At 47.6% G+C, this 20,993-nt stretch overlaps 11 non-coding genes and 1 pseudogene across 11 annotated transcripts; all 12 read right to left on the minus strand.

The window, feature by feature from the left end:
- Positions 1-1,660: 1,660 nt before the first annotated feature.
- On the minus strand, positions 1,661-1,851 carry LOC142252358 (U2 spliceosomal RNA). The gene has a single exon (XR_012725739.1). It is a non-coding gene; the product is annotated as a U2 spliceosomal RNA (small nuclear RNA).
- A 1,388-nt stretch (positions 1,852-3,239) lies between these two features.
- LOC142253086 (U2 spliceosomal RNA) lies at positions 3,240-3,434 on the minus strand. Its single transcript, XR_012726406.1, has one exon. It is a non-coding gene; the product is annotated as a U2 spliceosomal RNA (small nuclear RNA).
- A 697-nt stretch (positions 3,435-4,131) lies between these two features.
- Positions 4,132-4,273, minus strand: LOC142253749 (U2 spliceosomal RNA; annotated as a pseudogene).
- A 1,388-nt stretch (positions 4,274-5,661) lies between these two features.
- LOC142252359 (U2 spliceosomal RNA) lies at positions 5,662-5,852 on the minus strand. The gene has a single exon (XR_012725740.1). It is a non-coding gene; the product is annotated as a U2 spliceosomal RNA (small nuclear RNA).
- A 1,383-nt stretch (positions 5,853-7,235) lies between these two features.
- Positions 7,236-7,426, minus strand: LOC142252360 (U2 spliceosomal RNA). Its single transcript, XR_012725741.1, has one exon. It is a non-coding gene; the product is annotated as a U2 spliceosomal RNA (small nuclear RNA).
- A 1,388-nt stretch (positions 7,427-8,814) lies between these two features.
- Positions 8,815-9,007, minus strand: LOC142252989 (U2 spliceosomal RNA). The gene has a single exon (XR_012726335.1). It is a non-coding gene; the product is annotated as a U2 spliceosomal RNA (small nuclear RNA).
- A 2,190-nt stretch (positions 9,008-11,197) lies between these two features.
- LOC142253067 (U2 spliceosomal RNA) lies at positions 11,198-11,391 on the minus strand. Its single transcript, XR_012726387.1, has one exon. It is a non-coding gene; the product is annotated as a U2 spliceosomal RNA (small nuclear RNA).
- A 2,231-nt stretch (positions 11,392-13,622) lies between these two features.
- LOC142252361 (U2 spliceosomal RNA) lies at positions 13,623-13,813 on the minus strand. Its single transcript, XR_012725742.1, has one exon. It is a non-coding gene; the product is annotated as a U2 spliceosomal RNA (small nuclear RNA).
- Positions 13,814-15,201: 1,388 nt separating this feature from the next.
- LOC142252362 (U2 spliceosomal RNA) lies at positions 15,202-15,392 on the minus strand. Its single transcript, XR_012725743.1, has one exon. It is a non-coding gene; the product is annotated as a U2 spliceosomal RNA (small nuclear RNA).
- Positions 15,393-16,780: 1,388 nt separating this feature from the next.
- LOC142252365 (U2 spliceosomal RNA) lies at positions 16,781-16,971 on the minus strand. The gene has a single exon (XR_012725745.1). It is a non-coding gene; the product is annotated as a U2 spliceosomal RNA (small nuclear RNA).
- A 1,388-nt stretch (positions 16,972-18,359) lies between these two features.
- On the minus strand, positions 18,360-18,550 carry LOC142252366 (U2 spliceosomal RNA). The gene has a single exon (XR_012725746.1). It is a non-coding gene; the product is annotated as a U2 spliceosomal RNA (small nuclear RNA).
- Positions 18,551-19,938: 1,388 nt separating this feature from the next.
- On the minus strand, positions 19,939-20,129 carry LOC142252367 (U2 spliceosomal RNA). The gene has a single exon (XR_012725747.1). It is a non-coding gene; the product is annotated as a U2 spliceosomal RNA (small nuclear RNA).
- Positions 20,130-20,993: the final 864 nt, after the last annotated feature.

Genomic DNA, 20,993 nt, shown 5'->3' on the forward strand with positions numbered 1-20,993 from the left:
TTGCCGGGGTCCCAAGCCAGCAAGCTCAGACTCACTCCAGGGTCGTCAGTCCTGGGGCACGTTGTACCATAGCCCCCCACCCTTACTCAGTCTAATAGCCTCGATCCTGGTAGGGCCATGTTTTCCTCTAGATGAATATACTATCCACCCAGAGTACTAGCAAGCGCAACCTTCCAGTGTGCATTGTATCATTGTACTAAGGTGGCCTGGAGCTTAAACCACCTCTTCGAACAACACTACACTTGATCTTAGCCAAAAGGCCGAGAAGCGATAACCAGAATTGGTTTGGGCCTCGAGTGGCACCCTGGCCTATGCCGGACACATCTTAGGGAGAGAGAGCGAGAGGGAGACAAACCCACGCCTACAGAAGACATTTTGTCACCCAAGCCAACCCTTGAAAAGGCTGCTTTGCAGAGCAAAAACAAGAAGAATGGTGCGTTTTGCAGCCGCCGCCCCCCACTGCAATGAATCTGAATAACTCCTCCTTTAGGGCGCAAGCAACTCCCCTCCCCCTTGCAGTCTTTCCAATTCACGATACAAAAAGACGGACAGGACAGGTTGCCTGACTTTCCGTCACTGCCACCCTTTGCCATCCTTACCCGTAGAAAGCCCTTTCATCATCCCCAAACCCTAATCTTTTCCCTTTCCTTCCCAGCCCCCAAACCCTGCCCTCTGTACCCTTCTCACCACCCGCATCCCTTCTCCTGTCATCCCCCTACCACCCGGGAAAAAAAGAGCTTGCCCCCTCCTTACACTAGCCCACCCTCCCACCCAAAGAACAACTTCTGCTGCGCAGCTTGTTTTCTAGGCAGCAGCGCTATTGTGATGTCAGCGGGGGCATTGTGACAAGCCGCCAGTGTTCCGTCTCTTCATGTTGTGCACAGTTCAAACGGAAAATACATCAACAGGCAGACTACAGAAAAACTTACTATCAAAGGTTAGAGGGGGGCTTTCTCAGAGGGCTTTTTACAGTTTTTCTATTCCCAATTAGCCGTTTAAGTGTACTTATTGAAAGTAGTAATTCTTTCATAGGCCGCCCTTTCTTAGTATTTGACGTTCCTTATATTGCGGTATGAGGCTTTGCAGCAGGTTGCAAACATTCATCACCCATGACTGTCCCCAATTGAGCTCAGAAGCTCAATGTCTATCATGACCTCTCTTTTAGAATGTCCAAGAGCAAGCAAACTATTCCTCCAGGAGAGGGCGCCAACAGACTACTAAAGAGATCATCATTACTCAAAGAAAACCCCAAAAACCAATGCATGATAGGAATAAACAGGTAACTTTCTTTGGAGTGGAAGCGGAGAGATCGCACCAGATGCCAATTCTAGATCTTATCACACCTGTGGTCACTGCAGCAGCAGGTGAATCCACTTTGTCCAAAAGGGATCTATTCCATTCAATTGCAAATGATCTAGATAAGACAGAGAACTGCAGCACGGGACATAGCCGAGTTGGTCAGGTTGAGTGGTGATGAGTTTGCTATTTGGATGAATAAAGAAAGTCAAAAGTGTGAAAGATAAAAAACAAAAGGAGGAAGTGTGAAAAGTGAATGGGCCAAATTGAGGTGCATATGAAGACGTATGCTTTCTTCCAATTCATTAAACCGGGCTAATATGAATCAGGTGAATTGAGTTCTGCTTTTGGAAACTGGGTTAAGAAGGGGTGCACCGTTCCTGGAGGTACTGCAATACCAGGTCAATGCGTGGAGTGGACAGAGCAAGCTCTTTTTCCATCTCCCTGTTCTAAAAATCCATTTAATATATGGTCCCCAGATAGGGGACGTATCAGATATTAAACTGATAAGAACAGATACTACACTTGATCTTAGCCAAAAGGCCGAGAAGCGATAACCAGAATTGGTTTGGGCCTCGAGTGGCACCCTGGCCTATGCCGGACACATCTTAGGGAGAGAGAGCGAGAGGGAGACAAACCCACGCCTACAGAAGACATTTTGTCACCCAAGCCAACCCTTGAAAAGGCTGCTTTGCAGAGCAAAAACAAGAAGAATGGTGCGTTTTGCAGCCGCCGCCCCCCACTGCAATGAATCTGAATAACTCCTCCTTTAGGGCGCAAGCAACTCCCCTCCCCCTTGCAGTCTTTCCAATTCACGATACAAAAAGACGGACAGGACAGGTTGCCTGACTTTCCGTCACTGCCACCCTTTGCCATCCTTACCCGTAGAAAGCCCTTTCATCATCCCCAAACCCTAATCTTTTCCCTTTCCTTCCCAGCCCCCAAACCCTGCCCTCTGTACCCTTCTCACCACCCGCATCCCTTCTCCTGTCATCCCCCTACCACCCGGGAAAAAAAGAGCTTGCCCCCTCCTTACACTAGCCCACCCTCCCACCCAAAGAACAACTTCTGCTGCGCAGCTTGTTTTCTAGGCAGCAGCGCTATTGTGATGTCAGCGGGGGCATTGTGACAAGCCGCCAGTGTTCCGTCTCTTCATGTTGTGCACAGTTCAAACGGAAAATACATCAACAGGCAGACTACAGAAAAACTTACTATCAAAGGTTAGAGGGGGGCTTTCTCAGAGGGCTTTTTACAGTTTTTCTATTCCCAATTAGCCGTTTAAGTGTACTTATTGAAAGTAGTAATTCTTTCATAGGCCGCCCTTTCTTAGTATTTGACGTTCCTTATATTGCGGTATGAGGCTTTGCAGCAGGTTGCAAACATTCATCACCCATGACTGTCCCCAATTGAGCTCAGAAGCTCAATGTCTATCATGACCTCTCTTTTAGAATGTCCAAGAGCAAGCAAACTATTCCTCCAGGAGAGGGCGCCAACAGACTACTAAAGAGATCATCATTACTCAAAGAAAACCCCAAAAACCAATGCATGATAGGAATAAACAGGTAACTTTCTTTGGAGTGGAAGCGGAGAGATCGCACCAGATGCCAATTCTAGATCTTATCACACCTGTGGTCACTGCAGCAGCAGGTGAATCCACTTTGTCCAAAAGGGATCTATTCCATTCAATTGCAAATGATCTAGATAAGACAGAGAACTGCAGCACGGGACATAGCCGAGTTGGTCAGGTTGAGTGGTGATGAGTTTGCTATTTGGATGAATAAAGAAAGTCAAAAGTGTGAAAGATAAAAAACAAAAGGAGGAAGTGTGAAAAGTGAATGGGCCAAATTGAGGTGCATATGAAGACGTATGCTTTCTTCCAATTCATTAAACCGGGCTAATATGAATCAGGTGAATTGAGTTCTGCTTTTGGAAACTGGGTTAAGAAGGGGTGCACCGTTCCTGGAGGTACTGCAATACCAGGTCAATGCGTGGAGTGGACAGAGCAAGCTCTTTTTCCATCTCCCTGTTCTAAAAATCCATTTAATATATGGTCCCCAGATAGGGGACGTATCAGATATTAAACTGATAAGAACAGATTTTGATTTAATGAAGCTTTCCAAAGCACCGCAAAAATGCATGACCGAAGTCACACCAAAAACAGTGCAAAGGCTAGGATTCGTGTGGACCCCTCCGTGAGAAGAGGATCCCCAAAAATCAACCCCGTCCCTCCGAGCCAGAAGGCCACAGCGAGGGTCAGGGATCTTCGGTGCTCCCCCAAGCCGAAGCCTGGTTGAGCCTTGTTGTTGCTCCCAGCGTCCACCGAGGCATCTTACCCAAGTGGAGTAGGGAGCTACTAGTCGTTGGTATCGCAGCCGAGACTGCCCGGACCGTCAACCGGTGTTGGTTTCTCAGCCCAAAACTGACCGGACCTCCAACCGGGTGTTGGTTTCTCAGCCCAAGGCTGACCGGACCTCCAACCGGGTGTTGGTTTCTCAGCCCAAGGCTAACCGGACCTCCAACCGGGTGTTGGTTTCTCAGCCAAAGCTGACCCGGACCTCCAACCGGGTGTTGGTTTCTCAGCCCAAAGCCGACCGGACCTCCGACCGGGATTATAAAAATTTCCCTTCTTAGCCAGAAGGCCGGGATAGGGCAATATGCTTGGAAAGTATGAATAGGCAAGGCGCGGCGTGCGACAGAGTCTGAGGCTTACCAGGGTCCCAACCTAGCAAGTTCAGACTCCCTCCAGGGTGTCCATTCCTGGGGCACATTGCACCATAACCCCCACACTTACTCAGTCTAATAGCCTCGATCCTGGTAGGGCCATGGTTTCCTCTAGATGGATATACTATCCTCCCAAAGTACTAACAAGCGCAACCTTCCAGTGTGCATTGCATCATTGTACTAAGGTGGCCGGAGCCTTAAACCACCTTTTCGAACGATACTACACTTGATCTTAGCCAAAAGGCCGAGAAGCGATAACCAGAATTGGTTTGGGCCTCGAGTGGCACCCTGGCCTATGCCGGACACATCTTAGGGAGAGAGAGCGAGAGGGAGACAAACCCACGCCTACAGAAGACATTTTGTCACCCAAGCCAACCCTTGAAAAGGCTGCTTTGCAGAGCAAAAACAAGAAGAATGGTGCGTTTTGCAGCCGCCGCCCCCCACTGCAATGAATCTGAATAACTCCTCCTTTAGGGCGCAAGCAACTCCCCTCCCCCTTGCAGTCTTTCCAATTCACGATACAAAAAGACGGACAGGACAGGTTGCCTGACTTTCCGTCACTGCCACCCTTTGCCATCCTTACCCGTAGAAAGCCCTTTCATCATCCCCAAACCCTAATCTTTTCCCTTTCCTTCCCAGCCCCCAAACCCTGCCCTCTGTACCCTTCTCACCACCCGCATCCCTTCTCCTGTCATCCCCCTACCACCCGGGAAAAAAAGAGCTTGCCCCCTCCTTACACTAGCCCACCCTCCCACCCAAAGAACAACTTCTGCTGCGCAGCTTGTTTTCTAGGCAGCAGCGCTATTGTGATGTCAGCGGGGGCATTGTGACAAGCCGCCAGTGTTCCGTCTCTTCATGTTGTGCACAGTTCAAACGGAAAATACATCAACAGGCAGACTACAGAAAAACTTACTATCAAAGGTTAGAGGGGGGCTTTCTCAGAGGGCTTTTTACAGTTTTTCTATTCCCAATTAGCCGTTTAAGTGTACTTATTGAAAGTAGTAATTCTTTCATAGGCCGCCCTTTCTTAGTATTTGACGTTCCTTATATTGCGGTATGAGGCTTTGCAGCAGGTTGCAAACATTCATCACCCATGACTGTCCCCAATTGAGCTCAGAAGCTCAATGTCTATCATGACCTCTCTTTTAGAATGTCCAAGAGCAAGCAAACTATTCCTCCAGGAGAGGGCGCCAACAGACTACTAAAGAGATCATCATTACTCAAAGAAAACCCCAAAAACCAATGCATGATAGGAATAAACAGGTAACTTTCTTTGGAGTGGAAGCGGAGAGATCGCACCAGATGCCAATTCTAGATCTTATCACACCTGTGGTCACTGCAGCAGCAGGTGAATCCACTTTGTCCAAAAGGGATCTATTCCATTCAATTGCAAATGATCTAGATAAGACAGAGAACTGCAGCACGGGACATAGCCGAGTTGGTCAGGTTGAGTGGTGATGAGTTTGCTATTTGGATGAATAAAGAAAGTCAAAAGTGTGAAAGATAAAAAACAAAAGGAGGAAGTGTGAAAAGTGAATGGGCCAAATTGAGGTGCATATGAAGACGTATGCTTTCTTCCAATTCATTAAACCGGGCTAATATGAATCAGGTGAATTGAGTTCTGCTTTTGGAAACTGGGTTAAGAAGGGGTGCACCGTTCCTGGAGGTACTGCAATACCAGGTCAATGCGTGGAGTGGACAGAGCAAGCTCTTTTTCCATCTCCCTGTTCTAAAAATCCATTTAATATATGGTCCCCAGATAGGGGACGTATCAGATATTAAACTGATAAGAACAGATACTACACTTGATCTTAGCCAAAAGGCCGAGAAGCGATAACCAGAATTGGTTTGGGCCTCGAGTGGCACCCTGGCCTATGCCGGACACATCTTAGGGAGAGAGAGCGAGAGGGAGACAAACCCACGCCTACAGAAGACATTTTGTCACCCAAGCCAACCCTTGAAAAGGCTGCTTTGCAGAGCAAAAACAAGAAGAATGGTGCGTTTTGCAGCCGCCGCCCCCCACTGCAATGAATCTGAATAACTCCTCCTTTAGGGCGCAAGCAACTCCCCTCCCCCTTGCAGTCTTTCCAATTCACGATACAAAAAGACGGACAGGACAGGTTGCCTGACTTTCCGTCACTGCCACCCTTTGCCATCCTTACCCGTAGAAAGCCCTTTCATCATCCCCAAACACTAATCTTTTCCCTTTCCTTCCCAGCCCCCAAACCCTGCCCTCTGTACCCTTCTCACCACCCGCATCCCTTCTCCTGTCATCCCCCTACCACCCGGGAAAAAAAGAGCCCCTCCTTACACTAGCCCACCCTCCCACCCAAAGAACAACTTCTGCTGCGCAGCTTGTTTTCTAGGCAGCAGCGCTATTGTGATGTCAGCGGGGGCATTGTGACAAGCCGCCAGTGTTCCGTCTCTTCATGTTGTGCACAGTTCAAACGGAAAATACATCAACAGGCAGACTACAGAAAAACTTACTATCAAAGGTTAGAGGGGGGCTTTCTCAGAGGGCTTTTTACAGTTTTTCTATTCCCAATTAGCCGTTTAAGTGTACTTATTGAAAGTAGTAATTCTTTCATAGGCCGCCCTTTCTTAGTATTTGACGTTCCTTATATTGCGGTATGAGGCTTTGCAGCAGGTTGCAAACATTCATCACCCATGACTGTCCCCAATTGAGCTCAGAAGCTCAATGTCTATCATGACCTCTCTTTTAGAATGTCCAAGAGCAAGCAAACTATTCCTCCAGGAGAGGGCGCCAACAGACTACTAAAGAGATCATCATTACTCAAAGAAAACCCCAAAAACCAATGCATGATAGGAATAAACAGGTAACTTTCTTTGGAGTGGAAGCGGAGAGATCGCACCAGATGCCAATTCTAGATCTTATCACACCTGTGGTCACTGCAGCAGCAGGTGAATCCACTTTGTCCAAAAGGGATCTATTCCATTCAATTGCAAATGATCTAGATAAGACAGAGAACTGCAGCACGGGACATAGCCGAGTTGGTCAGGTTGAGTGGTGATGAGTTTGCTATTTGGATGAATAAAGAAAGTCAAAAGTGTGAAAGATAAAAAACAAAAGGAGGAAGTGTGAAAAGTGAATGGGCCAAATTGAGGTGCATATGAAGACGTATGCTTTCTTCCAATTCATTAAACCGGGCTAATATGAATCAGGTGAATTGAGTTCTGCTTTTGGAAACTGGGTTAAGAAGGGGTGCACCGTTCCTGGAGGTACTGCAATACCAGGTCAATGCGTGGAGTGGACAGAGCAAGCTCTTTTTCCATCTCCCTGTTCTAAAAATCCATTTAATATATGGTCCCCAGATAGGGGACGTATCAGATATTAAACTGATAAGAACAGATACTACACTTGATCTTAGCCAAAAGGCCGAGAAGCGATAACCAGAATTGGTTTGGGCCTCGAGTGGCACCCTGGCCTATGCCGGACACATCTTAGGGAGAGAGAGCGAGAGGGAGACAAACCCACGCCTACAGAAGACATTTTGTCACCCAAGCCAACCCTTGAAAAGGCTGCTTTGCAGAGCAAAAACAAGAAGAATGGTGCGTTTTGCAGCCGCCGCCCCCCACTGCAATGAATCTGAATAACTCCTCCTTTAGGGCGCAAGCAACTCCCCTCCCCCTTGCAGTCTTTCCAATTCACGATACAAAAAGACGGACAGGACAGGTTGCCTGACTTTCCGTCACTGCCACCCTTTGCCATCCTTACCCGTAGAAAGCCCTTTCATCATCCCCAAACCCTAATCTTTTCCCTTTCCTTCCCAGCCCCCAAACCCTGCCCTCTGTACCCTTCTCACCACCCGCATCCCTTCTCCTGTCATCCCCCTACCACCCGGGAAAAAAAGAGCTTGCCCCCTCCTTACACTAGCCCACCCTCCCACCCAAAGAACAACTTCTGCTGCGCAGCTTGTTTTCTAGGCAGCAGCGCTATTGTGATGTCAGCGGGGGCATTGTGACAAGCCGCCAGTGTTCCGTCTCTTCATGTTGTGCACAGTTCAAACGGAAAATACATCAACAGGCAGACTACAGAAAAACTTACTATCAAAGGTTAGAGGGGGGCTTTCTCAGAGGGCTTTTTACAGTTTTTCTATTCCCAATTAGCCGTTTAAGTGTACTTATTGAAAGTAGTAATTCTTTCATAGGCCGCCCTTTCTTAGTATTTGACGTTCCTTATATTGCGGTATGAGGCTTTGCAGCAGGTTGCAAACATTCATCACCCATGACTGTCCCCAATTGAGCTCAGAAGCTCAATGTCTATCATGACCTCTCTTTTAGAATGTCCAAGAGCAAGCAAACTATTCCTCCAGGAGAGGGCGCCAACAGACTACTAAAGAGATCATCATTACTCAAAGAAAACCCCAAAAACCAATGCATGATAGGAATAAACAGGTAACTTTCTTTGGAGTGGAAGCGGAGAGATCGCACCAGATGCCAATTCTAGATCTTATCACACCTGTGGTCACTGCAGCAGCAGGTGAATCCACTTTGTCCAAAAGGGATCTATTCCATTCAATTGCAAATGATCTAGATAAGACAGAGAACTGCAGCACGGGACATAGCCGAGTTGGTCAGGTTGAGTGGTGATGAGTTTGCTATTTGGATGAATAAAGAAAGTCAAAAGTGTGAAAGATAAAAAACAAAAGGAGGAAGTGTGAAAAGTGAATGGGCCAAATTGAGGTGCATATGAAGACGTATGCTTTCTTCCAATTCATTAAACCGGGCTAATATGAATCAGGTGAATTGAGTTCTGCTTTTGGAAACTGGGTTAAGAAGGGGTGCACCGTTCCTGGAGGTACTGCAATACCAGGTCAATGCGTGGAGTGGACAGAGCAAGCTCTTTTTCCATCTCCCTGTTCTAAAAATCCATTTAATATATGGTCCCCAGATAGGGGACGTATCAGATATTAAACTGATAAGAACAGATTTTTGATTTAATGAAGCTTTCCAAAGCACCACAAAAAATGCATGACCGAAGTCACACCAAAAACAGTGCAAAGGCTAGGATTCGTGTGGACCCCACCGTGAGGAGAGGGTCCCCAAAAATCAACCCCGTCCCTCCGAGCCAGAAGGCCACCAAGGGTCAGGGATCTTCGGTGCTCCCCCCAAGCCGAAGCCTGGTTGAGCCTTGTCGTTGCTCCCAGCGTCCACCCAGGCATCTTACCCAAGTGGAGTAGAGAGCTACTAGTTGTTGGTTTCGCAGCCAAAACTGCCCGGGACCGTCAACCGGTGTTGGTTTCTCAGCCCAAGGCTAACCGGACCTCCAACCGGGTGTTGGTTTCTCAGCCGAAGCTGACCCAGACCTCCAACCGGGTGTTGGTTTCTCAGCCGAAGCTGACCCAGACCTCCAACCGGGTGTTAGTTTCTCAGCCCAAAGCTGACCAGACCTCCGACCGGGATTATAAAAATTTCCCTTCCTAGCCAGAAGGCCGGGATAGGATAATATGCTCAAAAAGTATGAAAAGGCAAGGTACGGTGTGCTACAGAGCCCAAGGCTTGCCGGGGTCCCAAGCCAGCAAGCTCAGACTCACTCCAGGGTCGTCAGTCCTGGGGCACGTTGTACCATAGCCCCCCACCCTTACTCAGTCTAATAGCCTCGATCCTGGTAGGGCCATGTTTTCCTCTAGATGAATATACTATCCACCCAGAGTACTAGCAAGTGCAACCTTCCAGTGTGCATTGTATCATTGTACTAAGGTGGCCTGGAGCTTAAACCACCTCTTCGAACAACACTACACTTGATCTTAGCCAAAAGGCCGAGAAGCGATAACCAGAATTGGTTTGGGCCTCGAGTGGCACCCTGGCCTATGCCGGACACATCTTAGGGAGAGAGAGCGAGAGGGAGACAAACCCACGCCTACAGAAGACATTTTGTCACCCAAGCCAACCCTTGAAAAGGCTGCTTTGCAGAGCAAAAACAAGAAGAATGGTGCGTTTTGCAGCCGCCGCCCCCCACTGCAATGAATCTGAATAACTCCTCCTTTAGGGCGCAAGCAACTCCCCTCCCCCTTGCAGTCTTTCCAATTCACGATACAAAAAGACGGACAGGACAGGTTGCCTGACTTTCCGTCACTGCCACCCTTTGCCATCCTTACCCGTAGAAAGCCCTTTCATCATCCCCAAACCCTAATCTTTTCCCTTTCCTTCCCAGCCCCCAAACCCTGCCCTCTGTACCCTTCTCACCACCCGCATCCCTTCTCCTGTCATCCCCCTACCACCCGGGAAAAAAAGAGCTTGCCCCCTCCTTACACTAGCCCACCCTCCCACCCAAAGAACAACTTCTGCTGCGCAGCTTGTTTTCTAGGCAGCAGCGCTATTGTGATGTCAGCGGGGGCATTGTGACAAGCCGCCAGTGTTCCGTCTCTTCATGTTGTGCACAGTTCAAACGGAAAATACATCAACAGGCAGACTACAGAAAAACTTACTATCAAAGGTTAGAGGGGGGCTTTCTCAGAGGGCTTTTTACAGTTTTTCTATTCCCAATTAGCCGTTTAAGTGTACTTATTGAAAGTAGTAATTCTTTCATAGGCCGCCCTTTCTTAGTATTTGACGTTCCTTATATTGCGGTATGAGGCTTTGCAGCAGGTTGCAAACATTCATCACCCATGACTGTCCCCAATTGAGCTCAGAAGCTCAATGTCTATCATGACCTCTCTTTTAGAATGTCCAAGAGCAAGCAAACTATTCCTCCAGGAGAGGGCGCCAACAGACTACTAAAGAGATCATCATTACTCAAAGAAAACCCCAAAAACCAATGCATGATAGGAATAAACAGGTAACTTTCTTTGGAGTGGAAGCGGAGAGATCGCACCAGATGCCAATTCTAGATCTTATCACACCTGTGGTCACTGCAGCAGCAGGTGAATCCACTTTGTCCAAAAGGGATCTATTCCATTCAATTGCAAATGATCTAGATAAGACAGAGAACTGCAGCACGGGACATAGCCGAGTTGGTCAGGTTGAGTGGTGATGAGTTTGCTATTTGGATGAATAAAGAAAGTCAAAAGTGTGAAAGATAAAAAACAAAAGGAGGAAGTGTGAAAAGTGAATGGGCCAAATTGAGGTGCATATGAAGACGTATGCTTTCTTCCAATTCATTAAACCGGGCTAATATGAATCAGGTGAATTGAGTTCTGCTTTTGGAAACTGGGTTAAGAAGGGGTGCACCGTTCCTGGAGGTACTGCAATACCAGGTCAATGCGTGGAGTGGACAGAGCAAGCTCTTTTTCCATCTCCCTGTTCTAAAAATCCATTTAATATATGGTCCCCAGATAGGGGACGTATCAGATATTAAACTGATAAGAACAGATTTTTTGATTTAATGAAGCTTTCCAAAGCACCACAAAAAATGCATGACCGAAGTCACACCAAAAACAGTGCAAAGGCTAGGATTCGTGTGGACCCCTCCGTGAGAAGAGTATCCCCAAAAATCAACCCCGTCCCTCCGAGCCAGAAGGCCACAGCGAGGGTCAGGGATCTTCGGTGCTCCCCCAAGCCGAAGCCTGATTGAGCCTTGTTGTTGCTCCCAGCGTCCACCGAGGCATCTTACCCAAGTGGAGTAGGGAGCTACTAGTCGTTGGTTTCGAAGCCGAAACTGCCCGGACCGTCAGCCGGTGTTGGTTTCTCAGCCCAAGGCTGACCGGACCTCCAACCGGGTGTTGGTTTTTCAGCCCAAGGCTGACCGGACCTCCAACCGGGTGTTGGTTTCTCAGCCCAAGGCTAACCGGACCTCCAACCGGGTGTTGGTTTCTCAGCCAAAGCTGACCCGGACCTCCAACCGGGTGTTGGTTTCTCAGCCCAAAGCTGACCGGACCTCCGACCAGGATTATAAAAATTTCCCTTCTTAGCCAGAAGGCCGGGATAGGGCAATATGCTTGGAAAGTATGAATAGGCAAGGCGCGGCGTGCGACAGAGTCTGAGGCTTACCAGGGTCCCAACCTAGCAAGTTCAGACTCCCTCCAGGGTGTCCAGTCCTGGGGCACATTGCACCGTAGCCCCCACACTTACTGAGTCTAATAGCCTCGATCCTGGTAGGGCCATGGTTTCCTCTAGATGGATATACTATCCTCCCAAAGTACTAACAAGCGCAACCTTCCAGTGTGCATTGCATCATTGTACTAAGGTGGCCGGAGCCTTAAACCACCTTTTCGAATGATATTACACTTGATCTTAGCCAAAAGGCCGAGAAGCGATAACCAGAATTGGTTTGGGCCTCGAGTGGCACCCTGGCCTATGCCGGACACATCTTAGGGAGAGAGAGCGAGAGGGAGACAAACCCACGCCTACAGAAGACATTTTGTCACCCAAGCCAACCCTTGAAAAGGCTGCTTTGCAGAGCAAAAACAAGAAGAATGGTGCGTTTTGCAGCCGCCGCCCCCCACTGCAATGAATCTGAATAACTCCTCCTTTAGGGCGCAAGCAACTCCCCTCCCCCTTGCAGTCTTTCCAATTCACGATACAAAAAGACGGACAGGACAGGTTGCCTGACTTTCCGTCACTGCCACCCTTTGCCATCCTTACCCGTAGAAAGCCCTTTCATCATCCCCAAACCCTAATCTTTTCCCTTTCCTTCCCAGCCCCCAAACCCTGCCCTCTGTACCCTTCTCACCACCCGCATCCCTTCTCCTGTCATCCCCCTACCACCCGGGAAAAAAAGAGCTTGCCCCCTCCTTACACTAGCCCACCCTCCCACCCAAAGAACAACTTCTGCTGCGCAGCTTGTTTTCTAGGCAGCAGCGCTATTGTGATGTCAGCGGGGGCATTGTGACAAGCCGCCAGTGTTCCGTCTCTTCATGTTGTGCACAGTTCAAACGGAAAATACATCAACAGGCAGACTACAGAAAAACTTACTATCAAAGGTTAGAGGGGGGCTTTCTCAGAGGGCTTTTTACAGTTTTTCTATTCCCAATTAGCCGTTTAAGTGTACTTATTGAAAGTAGTAATTCTTTCATAGGCCGCCCTTTCTTAGTATTTGACGTTCCTTATATTGCGGTATGAGGCTTTGCAGCAGGTTGCAAACATTCATCACCCATGACTGTCCCCAATTGAGCTCAGAAGCTCAATGTCTATCATGACCTCTCTTTTAGAATGTCCAAGAGCAAGCAAACTATTCCTCCAGGAGAGGGCGCCAACAGACTACTAAAGAGATCATCATTACTCAAAGAAAACCCCAAAAACCAATGCATGATAGGAATAAACAGGTAACTTTCTTTGGAGTGGAAGCGGAGAGATCGCACCAGATGCCAATTCTAGATCTTATCACACCTGTGGTCACTGCAGCAGCAGGTGAATCCACTTTGTCCAAAAGGGATCTATTCCATTCAATTGCAAATGATCTAGATAAGACAGAGAACTGCAGCACGGGACATAGCCGAGTTGGTCAGGTTGAGTGGTGATGAGTTTGCTATTTGGATGAATAAAGAAAGTCAAAAGTGTGAAAGATAAAAAACAAAAGGAGGAAGTGTGAAAAGTGAATGGGCCAAATTGAGGTGCATATGAAGACGTATGCTTTCTTCCAATTCATTAAACCGGGCTAATATGAATCAGGTGAATTGAGTTCTGCTTTTGGAAACTGGGTTAAGAAGGGGTGCACCGTTCCTGGAGGTACTGCAATACCAGGTCAATGCGTGGAGTGGACAGAGCAAGCTCTTTTTCCATCTCCCTGTTCTAAAAATCCATTTAATATATGGTCCCCAGATAGGGGACGTATCAGATATTAAACTGATAAGAACAGATACTACACTTGATCTTAGCCAAAAGGCCGAGAAGCGATAACCAGAATTGGTTTGGGCCTCGAGTGGCACCCTGGCCTATGCCGGACACATCTTAGGGAGAGAGAGCGAGAGGGAGACAAACCCACGCCTACAGAAGACATTTTGTCACCCAAGCCAACCCTTGAAAAGGCTGCTTTGCAGAGCAAAAACAAGAAGAATGGTGCGTTTTGCAGCCGCCGCCCCCCACTGCAATGAATCTGAATAACTCCTCCTTTAGGGCGCAAGCAACTCCCCTCCCCCTTGCAGTCTTTCCAATTCACGATACAAAAAGACGGACAGGACAGGTTGCCTGACTTTCCGTCACTGCCACCCTTTGCCATCCTTACCCGTAGAAAGCCCTTTCATCATCCCCAAACCCTAATCTTTTCCCTTTCCTTCCCAGCCCCCAAACCCTGCCCTCTGTACCCTTCTCACCACCCGCATCCCTTCTCCTGTCATCCCCCTACCACCCGGGAAAAAAAGAGCTTGCCCCCTCCTTACACTAGCCCACCCTCCCACCCAAAGAACAACTTCTGCTGCGCAGCTTGTTTTCTAGGCAGCAGCGCTATTGTGATGTCAGCGGGGGCATTGTGACAAGCCGCCAGTGTTCCGTCTCTTCATGTTGTGCACAGTTCAAACGGAAAATACATCAACAGGCAGACTACAGAAAAACTTACTATCAAAGGTTAGAGGGGGGCTTTCTCAGAGGGCTTTTTACAGTTTTTCTATTCCCAATTAGCCGTTTAAGTGTACTTATTGAAAGTAGTAATTCTTTCATAGGCCGCCCTTTCTTAGTATTTGACGTTCCTTATATTGCGGTATGAGGCTTTGCAGCAGGTTGCAAACATTCATCACCCATGACTGTCCCCAATTGAGCTCAGAAGCTCAATGTCTATCATGACCTCTCTTTTAGAATGTCCAAGAGCAAGCAAACTATTCCTCCAGGAGAGGGCGCCAACAGACTACTAAAGAGATCATCATTACTCAAAGAAAACCCCAAAAACCAATGCATGATAGGAATAAACAGGTAACTTTCTTTGGAGTGGAAGCGGAGAGATCGCACCAGATGCCAATTCTAGATCTTATCACACCTGTGGTCACTGCAGCAGCAGGTGAATCCACTTTGTCCAAAAGGGATCTATTCCATTCAATTGCAAATGATCTAGATAAGACAGAGAACTGCAGCACGGGACATAGCCGAGTTGGTCAGGTTGAGTGGTGATGAGTTTGCTATTTGGATGAATAAAGAAAGTCAAAAGTGTGAAAGATAAAAAACAAAAGGAGGAAGTGTGAAAAGTGAATGGGCCAAATTGAGGTGCATATGAAGACGTATGCTTTCTTCCAATTCATTAAACCGGGCTAATATGAATCAGGTGAATTGAGTTCTGCTTTTGGAAACTGGGTTAAGAAGGGGTGCACCGTTCCTGGAGGTACTGCAATACCAGGTCAATGCGTGGAGTGGACAGAGCAAGCTCTTTTTCCATCTCCCTGTTCTAAAAATCCATTTAATATATGGTCCCCAGATAGGGGACGTATCAGATATTAAACTGATAAGAACAGATACTACACTTGATCTTAGCCAAAAGGCCGAGAAGCGATAACCAGAATTGGTTTGGGCCTCGAGTGGCACCCTGGCCTATGCCGGACACATCTTAGGGAGAGAGAGCGAGAGGGAGACAAACCCACGCCTACAGAAGACATTTTGTCACCCAAGCCAACCCTTGAAAAGGCTGCTTTGCAGAGCAAAAACAAGAAGAATGGTGCGTTTTGCAGCCGCCGCCCCCCACTGCAATGAATCTGAATAACTCCTCCTTTAGGGCGCAAGCAACTCCCCTCCCCCTTGCAGTCTTTCCAATTCACGATACAAAAAGACGGACAGGACAGGTTGCCTGACTTTCCGTCACTGCCACCCTTTGCCATCCTTACCCGTAGAAAGCCCTTTCATCATCCCCAAACCCTAATCTTTTCCCTTTCCTTCCCAGCCCCCAAACCCTGCCCTCTGTACCCTTCTCACCACCCGCATCCCTTCTCCTGTCATCCCCCTACCACCCGGGAAAAAAAGAGCTTGCCCCCTCCTTACACTAGCCCACCCTCCCACCCAAAGAACAACTTCTGCTGCGCAGCTTGTTTTCTAGGCAGCAGCGCTATTGTGATGTCAGCGGGGGCATTGTGACAAGCCGCCAGTGTTCCGTCTCTTCATGTTGTGCACAGTTCAAACGGAAAATACATCAACAGGCAGACTACAGAAAAACTTACTATCAAAGGTTAGAGGGGGGCTTTCTCAGAGGGCTTTTTACAGTTTTTCTATTCCCAATTAGCCGTTTAAGTGTACTTATTGAAAGTAGTAATTCTTTCATAGGCCGCCCTTTCTTAGTATTTGACGTTCCTTATATTGCGGTATGAGGCTTTGCAGCAGGTTGCAAACATTCATCACCCATGACTGTCCCCAATTGAGCTCAGAAGCTCAATGTCTATCATGACCTCTCTTTTAGAATGTCCAAGAGCAAGCAAACTATTCCTCCAGGAGAGGGCGCCAACAGACTACTAAAGAGATCATCATTACTCAAAGAAAACCCCAAAAACCAATGCATGATAGGAATAAACAGGTAACTTTCTTTGGAGTGGAAGCGGAGAGATCGCACCAGATGCCAATTCTAGATCTTATCACACCTGTGGTCACTGCAGCAGCAGGTGAATCCACTTTGTCCAAAAGGGATCTATTCCATTCAATTGCAAATGATCTAGATAAGACAGAGAACTGCAGCACGGGACATAGCCGAGTTGGTCAGGTTGAGTGGTGATGAGTTTGCTATTTGGATGAATAAAGAAAGTCAAAAGTGTGAAAGATAAAAAACAAAAGGAGGAAGTGTGAAAAGTGAATGGGCCAAATTGAGGTGCATATGAAGACGTATGCTTTCTTCCAATTCATTAAACCGGGCTAATATGAATCAGGTGAATTGAGTTCTGCTTTTGGAAACTGGGTTAAGAAGGGGTGCACCGTTCCTGGAGGTACTGCAATACCAGGTCAATGCGTGGAGTGGACAGAGCAAGCTCTTTTTCCATCTCCCTGTTCTAAAAATCCATTTAATATATGGTCCCCAGATAGGGGACGTATCAGATATTAAACTGATAAGAACAGATACTACACTTGATCTTAGCCAAAAGGCCGAGAAGCGATAACCAGAATTGGTTTGGGCCTCGAGTGGCACCCTGGCCTATGCCGGACACATCTTAGGGAGAGAGAGCGAGAGGGAGACAAACCCACGCCTACAGAAGACATTTTGTCACCCAAGCCAACCCTTGAAAAGGCTGCTTTGCAGAGCAAAAACAAGAAGAATGGTGCGTTTTGCAGCCGCCGCCCCCCACTGCAATGAATCTGAATAACTCCTCCTTTAGGGCGCAAGCAACTCCCCTCCCCCTTGCAGTCTTTCCAATTCACGATACAAAAAGACGGACAGGACAGGTTGCCTGACTTTCCGTCACTGCCACCCTTTGCCATCCTTACCCGTAGAAAGCCCTTTCATCATCCCCAAACCCTAATCTTTTCCCTTTCCTTCCCAGCCCCCAAACCCTGCCCTCTGTACCCTTCTCACCACCCGCATCCCTTCTCCTGTCATCCCCCTACCACCCGGGAAAAAAAGAGCTTGCCCCCTCCTTACACTAGCCCACCCTCCCACCCAAAGAACAACTTCTGCTGCGCAGCTTGTTTTCTAGGCAGCAGCGCTATTGTGATGTCAGCGGGGGCATTGTGACAAGCCGCCAGTGTTCCGTCTCTTCATGTTGTGCACAGTTCAAACGGAAAATACATCAACAGGCAGACTACAGAAAAACTTACTATCAAAGGTTAGAGGGGGGCTTTCTCAGAGGGCTTTTTACAGTTTTTCTATTCCCAATTAGCCGTTTAAGTGTACTTATTGAAAGTAGTAATTCTTTCATAGGCCGCCCTTTCTTAGTATTTGACGTTCCTTATATTGCGGTATGAGGCTTTGCAGCAGGTTGCAAACATTCATCACCCATGACTGTCCCCAATTGAGCTCAGAAGCTCAATGTCTATCATGACCTCTCTTTTAGAATGTCCAAGAGCAAGCAAACTATTCCTCCAGGAGAGGGCGCCAACAGACTACTAAAGAGATCATCATTACTCAAAGAAAACCCCAAAAACCAATGCATGATAGGAATAAACAGGTAACTTTCTTTGGAGTGGAAGCGGAGAGATCGCACCAGATGCCAATTCTAGATCTTATCACACCTGTGGTCACTGCAGCAGCAGGTGAATCCACTTTGTCCAAAAGGGATCTATTCCATTCAATTGCAAATGATCTAGATAAGACAGAGAACTGCAGCACGGGACATAGCCGAGTTGGTCAGGTTGAGTGGTGATGAGTTTGCTATTTGGATGAATAAAGAAAGTCAAAAGTGTGAAAGATAAAAAACAAAAGGAGGAAGTGTGAAAAGTGAATGGGCCAAATTGAGGTGCATATGAAGACGTATGCTTTCTTCCAATTCATTAAACCGCGCTAATATGAATCAGGTGAATTGAGTTCTGCTTTTGGAAACTGGGTTAAGAAGGGGTGCACCGTTCCTGGAGGTACTGCAATACCAGGTCAATGCGTGGAGTGGACAGAGCAAGCTCTTTTTCCATCTCCCTGTTCTAAAAATCCATTTAATATATGGTCCCCAGATAGGGGACGTATCAGATATTAAACTGATAAGAACAGATACTACACTTGATCTTAGCCAAAAGGCCGAGAAGCGATAACCAGAATTGGTTTGGGCCTCGAGTGGCACCCTGGCCTATGCCGGACACATCTTAGGGAGAGAGAGCGAGAGGGAGACAAACCCACGCCTACAGAAGACATTTTGTCACCCAAGCCAACCCTTGAAAAGGCTGCTTTGCAGAGCAAAAACAAGAAGAATGGTGCGTTTTGCAGCCGCCGCCCCCCACTGCAATGAATCTGAATAACTCCTCCTTTAGGGCGCAAGCAACTCCCCTCCCCCTTGCAGTCTTTCCAATTCACGATACAAAAAGACGGACAGGACAGGTTGCCTGACTTTCCGTCACTGCCACCCTTTGCCATCCTTACCCGTAGAAAGCCCTTTCATCATCCCCAAACCCTAATCTTTTCCCTTTCCTTCCCAGCCCCCAAACCCTGCCCTCTGTACCCTTCTCACCACCCGCATCCCTTCTCCTGTCATCCCCCTACCACCCGGGAAAAAAAGAGCTTGCCCCCTCCTTACACTAGCCCACCCTCCCACCCAAAGAACAACTTCTGCTGCGCAGCTTGTTTTCTAGGCAGCAGCGCTATTGTGATGTCAGCGGGGGCATTGTGACAAGCCGCCAGTGTTCCGTCTCTTCATGTTGTGCACAGTTCAAACGGAAAATACATCAACAGGCAGACTACAGAAAAACTTACTATCAAAGGTTAGAGGGGGGCTTTCTCAGAGGGCTTTTTACAGTTTTTCTATTCCCAATTAGCCGTTTAAGTGTACTTATTGAAAGTAGTAATTCTTTCATAGGCCGCCCTTTCTTAGTATTTGACGTTCCTTATATTGCGGTATGAGGCTTTGCAGCAGGTTGCAAACATTCATCACCCATGACTGTCCCCAATTGAGCTCAGAAGCTCAATGTCTATCATGACCTCTCTTTTAGAATGTCCAAGAGCAAGCAAACTATTCCTCCAGGAGAGGGCGCCAACAGACTACTAAAGAGATCATCATTACTCAAAGAAAACCCCAAAAACCAATGCATGATAGGAATAAACAGGTAACTTTCTTTGGAGTGGAAGCGGAGAGATCGCACCAGATGCCAATTCTAGATCTTATCACACCTGTGGTCACTGCAGCAGCAGGTGAATCCACTTTGTCCAAAAGGGATCTATTCCATTCAATTGCAAATGATCTAGATAAGACAGAGAACTGCAGCACGGGACATAGCCGAGTTGGTCAGGTTGAGTGGTGATGAGTTTGCTATTTGGATGAATAAAGAAAGTCAAAAGTGTGAAAGATAAAAAACAAAAGGAGGAAGTGTGAAAAGTGAATGGGCCAAATTGAGGTGCATATGAAGACGTATGCTTTCTTCCAATTCATTAAACCGGGCTAATATGAATCAGGTGAATTGAGTTCTGCTTTTGGAAACTGGGTTAAGAAGGGGTGCACCGTTCCTGGAGGTACTGCAATACCAGGTCAATGCGTGGAGTGGACAGAGCAAGCTCTTTTTCCATCTCCCTGTTCTAAAAATCCATTTAATATATGGTCCCCAGATAGGGGACGTATCAGATATTAAACTGATAAGAACAGATACTACACTTGATCTTAGCCAAAAGGCCGAGAAGCGATAACCAGAATTGGTTTGGGCCTCGAGTGGCACCCTGGCCTATGCCGGACACATCTTAGGGAGAGAGAGCGAGAGGGAGACAAACCCACGCCTACAGAAGACATTTTGTCACCCAAGCCAACCCTTGAAAAGGCTGCTTTGCAGAGCAAAAACAAGAAGAATGGTGCGTTTTGCAGCCGCCGCCCCCCACTGCAATGAATCTGAATAACTCCTCCTTTAGGGCGCAAGCAACTCCCCTCCCCCTTGCAGTCTTTCCAATTCACGATACAAAAAGACGGACAGGACAGGTTGCCTGACTTTCCGTCACTGCCACCCTTTGCCATCCTTACCCGTAGAAAGCCCTTTCATCATCCCCAAACCCTAATCTTTTCCCTTTCCTTCCCAGCCCCCAAACCCTGCCCTCTGTACCCTTCTCACCACCCGCATCCCTTCTCCTGTCATCCCCCTACCACCCGGGAAAAAAAGAGCTTGCCCCCTCCTTACACTAGCCCACCCTCCCACCCAAAGAACAACTTCTGCTGCGCAGCTTGTTTTCTAGGCAGCAGCGCTATTGTGATGTCAGCGGGGGCATTGTGACAAGCCGCCAGTGTTCCGTCTCTTCATGTTGTGCACAGTTCAAACGGAAAATACATCAACAGGCAGACTACAGAAAAACTTACTATCAAAGGTTAGAGGGGGGCTTTCTCAGAGGGCTTTTTACAGTTTTTCTATTCCCAATTAGCCGTTTAAGTGTACTTATTGAAAGTAGTAATTCTTTCATAGGCCGCCCTTTCTTAGTATTTGACGTTCCTTATATTGCGGTATGAGGCTTTGCAGCAGGTTGCAAACATTCATCACCCATGACTGTCCCCAATTGAGCTCAGAAG

This window comes from Anomaloglossus baeobatrachus, chromosome 9 (assembly GCF_048569485.1).
Source record: "Anomaloglossus baeobatrachus isolate aAnoBae1 chromosome 9, aAnoBae1.hap1, whole genome shotgun sequence".
In the NCBI taxonomy this organism is placed as follows: domain Eukaryota; kingdom Metazoa; phylum Chordata; class Amphibia; order Anura; family Aromobatidae; genus Anomaloglossus; species Anomaloglossus baeobatrachus.